We start from the raw sequence: 11,095 nt of genomic DNA on the forward strand, positions 1-11,095 counted from the left end.
TTTAAAAGGGAGTGGGCCTTAGTTCTATATCTGGACGCCTTTTCGAGATATCGCCATAAACGTGGACCAGGGGTGACTCTAGAATTTGTTTGTACGATATGGGTATCAAATGAAAGGTGTTAATGAGTATTTTAAAAGGGAGTGGGCCTTAGTTCTATAGGTGGACGTCTTTTCGAGACATCGCCATAAAGGTGGGCCAGGGGTGACTTTCGAATTTTTTTGTACGATATGGGTATCAAATGAAAGGTGTTAGTGAGTATTTTAAAAGGGAGTGGGCCTTAGTTCTATATGTGGACGCCTTTTCGAGATATCGCCATAAACGTGGACCAGGGGTGACCCTAGGATGTGTTTGTACGATATGGGTATCAAATGAAAGGTGTTAATGAGTATTTTAAAAGGGAGTGGGCATTAGTTCTATATGTGGACGCCTTTTCGAGATATCGCCATAAAGGTGGACCAGAGGTGACTCTAGAATTTGTTTGTACGATATGGGTATCAAATGAAAGGTGCTAATGAGTATTTTAAAAGGGAGTGGGCCTTAGTTCTATAGGTGGACGCCTTTTCGAGATATCGCCATAAAGGTGGGCCAGGGGTGACTCTAGAATTTTTATGTACGATATGGGTATCAAATGAAAGGTGTTAATGAGAGTTTTAAAAGGGAGTGGGCCTTAGTTCTATAGGTGGACGCCTTTTTGAGATATAGCCATAAAGGTGGACCAGGGGTGACTCTAGAATTTTTTTGTACGATATGGGTATCAAATGAAAGGTGTTAATGAGTATTTTAAAAAGGAGTAGGCCTTAGTTCTATATGTGGACGCCTTTTCGAGATATCGCCATAAAGGTGGACCAGGGGGGACTCTAGAATTTGTTTGTACGATATGGGTATCAAATGAAAGGTGTTAATGAGTATTTTAAAAGGGAGTGGGCCTTAGTTCTATAGGTGGACGCCTTTTCGAGATATTGCCATAAAGGTGGGCCAGGGGTGACTCTAGAATTTTTTGTACGATATGGGTATCAAATGAAAGGTGTTAATGAGTATTTTAAAAAGGAGTGGGCCTTAGTTCTATAGGTGGACGCCTTTTCGAGATATCGCCATAAAGGTGGACCAGGGGTGACTCTAGAATTTGTTTGTACGATATGGGTATCAAATGAAAGGTGTTAATGAGTATTTTAAAAGGGAGTGGGCCTTAGTTCTATAGGTGGACGCCTTTTCGAGATATCGCCATAAAGGTGGACCAGGGGTGACTCTAGAATTTGTTTGTACGATATGGGTATCAAATGAAAGGTGTTAATGATTATTTTAAAAGGGAGTGGGCCTTAGTTCTATATGTGGACGCCTTTTCGAGATATCGACATAAACGTGGACCAGGGGTGACTCTAGAATGTGTTTCTACGATATGGGTATTAAATTAAAGGTATTAATGAGGGTTTTAAAAGGGAGTGGTGGTAGTTTTATATGTAAAGGCGTTTTCCAGATATCGACCAAAATATGGACCAGGGTGACCCAGAACATCATCTGTCGGGTACCGCTAATTTATTTGTATATGTAATACCACGAACAGTATTCCTTCCAAGATTCCAAGGGCTTTTGATTTCGCCCTGCAAAAATTTTTCATTTTCTTCTACTTAATATGGTAGGTGTCACACCCATTTTACCAAGTTTTTTTCTAAAGTTATATTTTGCGTCAATAGACCAATACAACTACCATGTTTCATCCCTTTTTTCGTATTTGGTATATAATTATGGCATTTTTTTCATTTTTCGTAATTTTCGATATCGAGAAAGTGGGCGTGGTCATAGTCGGATTTCGGCCATTTTTTACACTAATACAAAGTGAGTTCAGATAAGTACGTCAACTGAGTTTAATAAAGATATATCGATTTTTGCTCAAGTTATCCTTTTAACGGCCGAGCGGAAGGACAGACGGTCGACTGTGTATAAAAACTGGGCGTGGATTCAACCGATTTCGCCCTTTTTCACAGAAAACAGTTATCGTCCTAGAATATAAGCCTCTACCAAATTTCACAAGGATTGGTAATGGTTTGTTCGATATATGGCATTAAAAGTATCCTAGACTATTTAAATGAAAAAGGGCGGAGCCACGCCCATTTTGAAAATATCTTTTATTTTTGTATTTTGTTGCACCATATCATTACTGGAGTTGAATGTTGACATAATTTACTTATATACTGTAAATGTATTAACTTTTCTTTTAAAATTTGACTTTCAATAAAATTTTTTTTTAAAGTGGGCGTGGTCGTTCTCCGATTTTGCTCATTTTTATTAAGCATACATATAGTAATAAGAGTAACTTTCCTGCCAAATTTCATCATGATATCTTCAACGACTGCCAAATTACAGCTTGCAAAACTTCTAAATTACCTTCTTTTAAAAGTGGGCGGTGCCACGCCCATTGTCCAAAATTTTACTAGTTTTCTATTCTGCGTCATAAGTTCAACTCATCTACCAAGTTTCATCACTTAATCCGTATTTGGTAATGAATTATCGCACTTTTTCGATTTTTCGAAATTTTCGATATCGAAAAAGTGGGCGTGGTTATAGTCCGATATCGTTCATTTTAAATAGCGATCTGAGATGAGTGCCCAGGAACCTACGTACCAAATTTCATCAAGATACCTCAAAATTTACTCAAGTTATCGTGTTAACGGACAGACGGACGGACGGACATGGCTCAATCGAATTTTTTTTCGATACTGATGATTTTGATATATGGAAGTCTATATCTATCTCGATTCCTTTATACATGTACAACCAACCGTTATCCAATCAAAGTTAATATACTCTGTGAGCTCTGCTCAACTGAGTATAAAAATACAGCCATTGTACACATATCAATTTGGTAACACAATTCAACATACATATATATAAATAAACAATTATTTGGAAATTTTCTTTTGAAAAGTATAGCATAATGTTTTGTCAAAGCCACGTTCCTTTTATTTCGCTGATATGTATATGCGTCAATCAGACCAATTCTAAATATTCTCGCGGAATTTTGTTCTCGCGGATTTTTTTATTCCCGCGGAAAAATTCCTCCAATTCTTTTCTCCTAGGGAGAAGAGTAATTGGGGAATAGGAATTTCGAATTTTCGAAGTCAGCTGTTTTGTCAATTGAAATTTCGTTGCGCATATCTTATTTTGTTTAAAAAATTTTAAAGTTTAATTATTGGTGCCAATTTGTTTGAAATTAAGAAATAAGGTATAAAAAATGCACATTATTGCAGTTCATGTGGTATTCACTGAAATGAGTAATGAATTGGTGCCACAGCAACATCAACAGAGGAGCATAAGAAGAAGACCGGCGGGATAACACAAATCCGCCGGAGTGGCCTGCATTCATTCTGCAAAGCAATTTTCTGGCGGCCAAGTCGAGTTGAGTTCGCCTTTCGCCATATGCCAAAATCTATTTAAGCCTTCTTAAAAAATCCTTGCGCAATTTCTGGATGGCTGCATCAAATATGCGAAGAGCTCTTCCGTTGCTTATGATATATTTTTCGACTTAAAATAAAGAATATTGTGGTTGTTGTTGTTGTTGTATTAACAGTGAGAATATTGTGGTAGAATGTAAATACATATTTTAGCACAAATTTGTACAAATAAGTGTTCTTTCTTAAAATAACCAATTTCCTTTAACTATTTTGATGCATTCCCTTTAATTTAACTAGTGAAAAAACTCCTATGGAATTGCATAGAAATCTCCCTCACATTCATAATACCCACTTTTCTCCCATAACCGGTTTCCGCTTTTTCGAACATTGTTCAGAATAGGAGGAAAGGGAGAAGTGAAAAAACTCACAAGGAATTTTTATTTAGAATACGAGGAATGGGAGAAGGGAAAAACTCGCACGGAATTTTCTTTTAGAATTGGGCTGATTATGAATCTCTTTGTTTAATTAAAACTTTCCATTACAGTTATTAATTAAATAGGCTTATTAGGCTCCTATATCAGAAAATTTTTATGGAAAGGTCATTATAAACGCTTACTAAGCTTTTTATGACTTTCGTGCAAATGAAACGGTATATTAAGTTTGTCACGAATCTTAAAATTATAAGTCCTTAAAGTAGAAAAGATAGACCCATCAATAAGTATACCGAAATGATCTGAGTTGAGTTGATTTAGCCATGTCCGTCTGTCTATATGGTTGTTTGTATGCAAACTAGTCCCTCAATTTTTGAGATTAGGTGTCCGATTAGACATTTGTCGGAACATGTCGGATCGCACCACTATAGCATATATTCCCCATTCAAACGATTTTTCAGAAAAAAAGGATTTTTGTCATATCTTCCTCAAGTCCGTTTCGGGATTATTTTAGGAACATTTGCGGGACTATTTAAAATTTTTCTAAAACTATTTCGGGACCGTTTAGAGACTGTGTTCGAGATCTTCTTGGGGCTGCTTCGGATCTGTTTCTGGATTATTTTCATAATAATATCGTCGAGACTTTTTGGGAACTAACTCCATATAGTTTCAAGATTATTTTCGAAAGTATTTCACGATTGTTTAGGTAATCATATCGCAAGAACTGTCACCGAATATTTTTCAGCTATCGCCGGATCTGTTCGTTGTTTTCGGAACTATTTCAAGATCATTATTAAAAGTATTTCAGGGGAGTATTGGATCCTGCTTTTTTAAGAACTCCACTATATCCTTCCTTCTGTTTATCACCGTGTGCTTATCTCCGCAACTGCGAGTATTTCGCGATTTATTGGAACCATTTGAAGATTATTTTCTGGACGATTTCGTTATCTTTTCAAGATCATATCTTGGCATATCGTGCGGATTGGGATTAGGCTAGTTTTACTAATATGTGAAAGATGAACAGACGTTTAAATCCACAACAACACTTAACTAAAGATATTGATTACACGACTTTATCCAAAAAGTGTTGTTCTTTGTCTTAAACTTTATTTCATGAATTTCTGCTTTACTATAAACAAAATCGAAAAGAAAACACCTTTTTTCGGTATAAAGTTTTCTTTCGTAATTGTTATAGTAACAATACTCATGACGGTAGAGTGATAAACAACGATCAGGTGTTTTGTACAAATCTAGAATAAACTAAAATATCGTCGTGAAAGTGTAAATATTGTGACGAAAATTATGATCACTAAGCGATACTACCATCACTAAGCCGATACTAAGCAGCAAACAAATCAATCATCATGTACACACATCCATACAAGGTAGCAGAGAGATACTCGCAAACGCATGTCATCATCAGCCGAAGTAGTACTCACATATACACACGCATATGGATACAAACTACAAATATACGTGTATATAGCTGGAAAAGAAGCATTAAGTTCACAAAATTACTAGATCTTAGGAGAAATTGGTGAACGAGGAAACCGAGATTATAAAAGCAACACAAGCTGAGGCATGACTAAGCAGTTTTGATTTAAGCACGCTATTGGTTGTGAAGTACAAGTGTTATTGTGAAGTACTTTCAAAGTGGTTTAGTAAAGACCATTTTGCATTATTGAATATTGAAATTATTTATTCAACAGCTTAGCGATTCAAACGTTAGCAGAAGGTATGGAATAAGCGGAATTTCACTAAATTCGTTACAATATGATGATGCCTTTCCTTTATATGTGGGCAATTTTTAAGGTTCCGGATATAAAATATGAATTAAATACATCCCTGATTCTCTATGAAGCCTACGAAGCATATTTTGGCGGTCCTGTTTCGAATCAAGACAAGACATGGGCTCCACATGTTGCTTGTAGTTATTGTAAAAGATGTTTGGAAGGTAAGCAAATTTTAGTTAAATAGTAAATTAAATAAAGTAATCATATTGATTTCTCTTTCTATATTTTAGGTTGGTATCGAGGTGAGAAAAGATATATGAAATTTGCAATACCAAGAATCTGGCGAGAACCAAAAATCACGTTAAAGATTGCTACTTTTGCATTGTGAATCCGAATAAAAGACATAGAGGTAAAAATGCAAAACCTCTCGGATAACCTGATCTCCTTCCTCAGTTTATAAGATTGAAGTTTCAAGTTTCACGAAATGCTTACGTTTATGTCATATATTGTTGGGATATGTGACACGATCAAAGCTATTTCATGCAGACCATAAAAAACGGGAAATCGCTTAGGTACATATGTACATCTGTTTACTATATATTTCATATCTTTAGATATTACGAATGGGATAAGATTATTGTTCAGCCCCATTCATGAAACCACAGCCGAAGACAGTCCCGTCCGCGCTAAACCATCCAAAGCAGTGGGCCCAGACGGCATAGCCATGCCGATGCTTAAAAGCCTAGGGAAAGAGGGTTTCAAATATTTAGCGCAGGTCTTCAACCTGTCTCTTTCCACCTTTGTCATACCCGAGAAATGGAAAATGGCCAAGGTGGTCCCGCTACTAAAGCCTGGTAAACCAGCTAACATAGGAGAGTCGTATCGTCCGATATCTCTCCTATCGCCAGTAGCAAAGACGCTCGAAGCCATTTTGCTCCCTTATTTCCAGGCAAATTTGCAGCTAGCCTCCCATCAGCATGGCTTCAGAAAACTCCATAGCACTACCTCCGCGCTAAATGCCATTAGCACCCAGATAAATTGCGGTTTAAATCAAAACCCCCACCATAGAACAGTACTCGTAGCGCTAGACCTATCAAAAGCTTTTGATACGGTCAACCATGGCTCGTTACTGCAAGACCTGGAAGGGTCTACCCTTCCCCCATGTCTTAAAAGGTGGACCGCAAATTATCTGGGTGGTCGGCAGGCATGGGTACAATTTTGAAACGAAACATCAAAACCAAGAAGAATTAAACAAGGGGTACCACAGGGTGGTGTCCTATCCCCACTTTTGTTTAATTTCTACATATCTAAGCTACCTTCACCACCGGAAGGAGTCACAATCGTTTCCTACGCCGATGACTGCACAGTAATGGCCACAGGCCCAGGCCCACAGATCGATGAGCTATGCAATAAAATAAACGGCTACCTCCCTGAACTCTCCAGTTTTTTTGCCTCGCGAAACCTGGCATTATCATCGATTAAATCTTCCGCGACCTTATTTACAACATGGACGTCCCAAATGTCGACCATTTTGAACATCCACGTCGATGGCTCTACGCTACCGACTGTCCTACACCCCAAAATCTTGGGTGTGACGTTTGATCAGGACCTACATTTTGGTGAGCACGCAGCCGCAATTGTTCCGAGAATTCAGAGCCGTAACAAAATCCTCAAATCCCTTGCTGGCAGTACCTGGGGAAAAGATAAAGAAACGCTCATGACTACATACAAAGCAATTAGCCAGCCGATTACGTGCTACGCGTCACCCATATGGTCGCCAAGCCTAAAAATTACCCACTGGAAGAAGCTACAGGCCTACCAAAATACTGCTCTCAGAATTGCCACGGGCTGTCTTCTTATGTCCCCAGAACACCATCTGCATAATGAGGCGAGAATACTCCCCATCAGGGAAAGAAACGAGATGCTGACCAAACAGTTCCTGTTGAATACCCAGAAACCTGGGCATCCCAACAGACATCTGATTGACGAGCCAGCACCGCCTAGGGGCTTAAGGAGTCATCTCCGTAAGCATTTTGAGGAAATACGGCACCTGGGAACCCAGCTGTATGAAGCGAAAAAACACAAGCAGGTCCTTGGTGAACTCCACAAACAGGCGTTGGACCGTTATGCCGGGAATTGCCCGGTGAATCCAGTACTCAAAGTAAAGTATCCAAAACTTGCGGAAGAGGAACGCATACTCCCCAGGGAAACGCGTGTCACTCTGGCTCAACTTCATCCTGGATACTGTAACAGGTTAAACTCTTACCTATCCAGAATCAACCCCGACATACAAAATGTATGCCCCGCTTGCAATGTGTCCCCACATGACACCAACCATCTCTTTAATTGTAATGTGGAACCAACGCCTCTAACACCCCTTTCCCTATAGTCCACCCCTGTTGAAACAGCAAGTTTCCTTGGACTCCCGTTAGAGGATATTGATGACAGTTTGTGATCGGTCGCGTCTGTTATGTGGGGCGAAGCACTGCTACAACAACAACAACAGTCCCGTCCTTACTTCCCGTCCGCTTCAAACATCCAATGGGCGCGGTGCCGTATAATACCCTGGATTGGGAGGGGGAAGATCTTGGTCATCGCTCACCCTAGGACTAGGCCACCATAGTCACGGAAATCCATACGAACCTGCATCTTACCGTGTAGCATAGTCCCGTGGTCAGCGACTGAGCCCACATCGCGGAAAGATGTCTGTCCTTCACGAGGGTGCTCGTAGGTAAATTGCGCCAAATATTTTTTTTGTATTTACATGTTCTACTACGACTCTCAATATCATCTGCAATTAAAAGAGTTCTGTGTATGTGATTTCGCAGCTGAAGCGAATTTTGAATATGAATCTTATCGCAGTTCTCTCTTGACTGCTATCTACTGATAGCTGTCATAGTCAGCTGCTGGTGGATGGATTTACTTAGCCGACTCTGTAGCATTATATAGAGCAGTCATCGTATATTGTGACATCTACTGCTACTAAGTTTTAGACGCATTGGTAATAGCACAATAAAAGAGAATTAGAGCTTTTTCTTGCAAATGCTAATTTAACGTAAATTAGACTAGAGGACTTTAAGTTTGTTTAGACAAATTTATCTGTGCGATGCTATATTTCAGAAAAATACCATGCTTATTTTATTATAAAGTTGCTGTTGTACAGTGTAGTCGGAAGTTTGCTCACCCATAGAACAGCGGGGCGTATGAGTAATTCGTTAATAGCCGTGTTTTTTTACATGCGTATACGTTTGCGGGCAAAAAACGCTTATCCTCGCTTAGATTATTCTTAGGAGACCCATCTAGCGGCAGTGGTTAAATAACTAGCTACAGAACAGGGTGTACCTAAAATCGGAGAAACAAACCTCTGGTGTATAATAATGTATAACATATAGCTAAATTAGTTGCGATGAATTGTGGTCACGCACCATTTTAAGAGGTGAAACATAGACACATATTTCAGTTACATCTGAGTATAATGCGTATTGAAATGTAGTAGCAATTTCATAGGTGTATTTAAAGTTTGACGCTTAGCATTCCCTTGAGAGCTTTGGGGACAAAATAAGGGAAAATCACCATGTAGGAAAATGAACGTAGGGTAATCCTGGAATGTGTTTGTATGACATGGGTATCAAATGGAAGGTATTAAAGAGTATTTTAAAAGGGAGTGGGCCATAGTTCTACAGGTGTACGCCATTTCGGGATATCGCTATAAAGGTGGACCTGGGGTGACTCTAGAATGTGTTTGTATGATATGGGTATGAAGTGAAAGGTGCTAATGAAAATTTTAAGAGGGAGTGGGCCTTAGTTCTATAGGGGACGCCTTTTCTAGATATCGCCATAAAGGTGGACCAGGGAATGTTTTGTACGATATGGGTATGAAATGAAAGGTGTTAATGAAATTTTAAAAGGTGGACCAGGGGTGACTCTAGAATGCGTTTTTACGATATGGGTATTAAATGAAAGGTGTTAATGATTATTTAAAAGGGCGTGGGCTTAGTTCTATAGGTGGACGCCTTTTCTAGATATCGCCATAAAGGTGGACCAGGGGTGACTCTAGGATTTGTTTGTACGATATGGATATCAAATGAAAGGTGTTAATGAGTATTTTAAAAGGGAGCGCGCCTTAGTTCTATAGGTCGACGCCTTTTCGAGTATCGCCATAAAGGTGGACCAGGCTGACTCTAGAATTTGTTTGTACGATATGGGTATCAAATGAAAAGCGTTTGTATAAAAAACCTTCGCTAACACAGCACTTTTCCAATTAAAAGAGGGCACACATATATGCAAATATTCAATATATATTGTCAAACACACCGAAAGTATAACACTACGGAAATGAAATTAAATTGAAATATAAAATGAAAATAAGACTGAATTTAATATATTTAAATACAATTTAAGCTGCGCGACGGCGGGTGGGCGATGAATAGGGCGAACGATTGCGATTCGGTCGATGCGTTTAGTTCGGCAGTTTTAAGCAAACTAAATTGAGAGTGAGCGCGGTGTTGGTCGGCAAGCACAGCTGAGCTGCACTTTCGCTTGGTCGCACTGGCCGGGTGTTGCCAGACGGAGGGGGGCGGACTTTGTCCGAAAACTGGATAATGTCTTCAACATGCTCCCCCTCCGCCCGACGAGTTGATGGGTTAAGGGCGGCGTCAACCCTGTCCAAGGCCGCCCGTGCCTCGGTTACTAATTGCCTGAGCTTCTCCTCCTCTTGACGAGCCGATCGGGTTTCTGCTGCTCTGTGACGGGTTTGTGCGCGTGCCCGCGGGGTTGCCCTGTCTCGGCGTTGAGCGTTGTGTTCATGGCGTCCCGCGTTGTTGCTCTGGCGTCGAGCCCTGTGTAACAGCGTGTAGTGGCCGAGGGCGCATTTTCGGCACCTGGACGGGGAGTCACATGCCCCGGTGCAGTGTGACACTGCGAGGTAGTTGATACAGTACCGGTGGTTCCTCGTACACTCGTAGCGCTCCTCCGGCTTCATTACGAGGAACGCCCGGCAGTGCCTTAGCGCATGTCGCTGCCCGCATAGCCGGCATTTCTGGATCTCCGTAGATCTGCGGGTCCTGTAAAGACAAGAAAAGAAAAAATACGTATGTATTTCTAAAAAAATGGGCTAGAAAAATACGTTGGGGAGGGTAGCTTATATGTAGATTGCTAGGGGCATGAAGCAGAGGGTACCTGTTCCGGTATTATTAATTAAACAACTTATAAACAAAACATGGTTTAGATTTGGTATAGTTAATCCATAATTAATTAGTACTATGTAACCTTGTTATAATATTCATTATACATAAGAGAGGCACATGCATAAACCAGTAACTAAAACATCACAAATAGCTCACGATAATATGTACATAAATATGCACGCTCATTATTCTCTTTGTTTGAGCAGCGCTTGCTTTGATTAGCGGCTACCCTTCAAAAAACGCGAGTACTGTATAAATAATGTAAGGAATACTCCTTTGGGAGTATAGGACTGCTCCAAATCTAATCCGTATTCAACAAAAAAATTGCTCCAATTAACATTGCGATGTCCTAGGA

General features: G+C 39.8%; 1 long non-coding RNA gene across 2 annotated transcripts in view; it reads right to left on the reverse strand.

The window, feature by feature from the left end:
* Nucleotides 1–10,016, reverse strand: part of LOC137237413 (uncharacterized) — a 59,061-nt gene extending 49,045 nt beyond the window's left edge. The window contains exons 1-2 of one of the 2 annotated variants that reach the window (XR_010948945.1): nucleotides 9,948–9,962; nucleotides 8,739–8,896 (exon numbers count right to left, since the gene is read on the reverse strand). This is a non-coding gene — a long non-coding RNA (uncharacterized lncRNA). Of the gene's footprint in view, nucleotides 1–8,738; nucleotides 8,897–9,868 lie in introns of both variants that reach the window. The other variant, XR_010948944.1, reaches the window with a different exon arrangement.
* Between the last annotated feature and the right edge of the window lie 1,079 nt (nucleotides 10,017–11,095).

This window comes from Eurosta solidaginis, chromosome 1 (assembly GCF_040869045.1).
Source record: "Eurosta solidaginis isolate ZX-2024a chromosome 1, ASM4086904v1, whole genome shotgun sequence".
In the NCBI taxonomy this organism is placed as follows: Eukaryota; Metazoa; Arthropoda; class Insecta; order Diptera; family Tephritidae; genus Eurosta; species Eurosta solidaginis.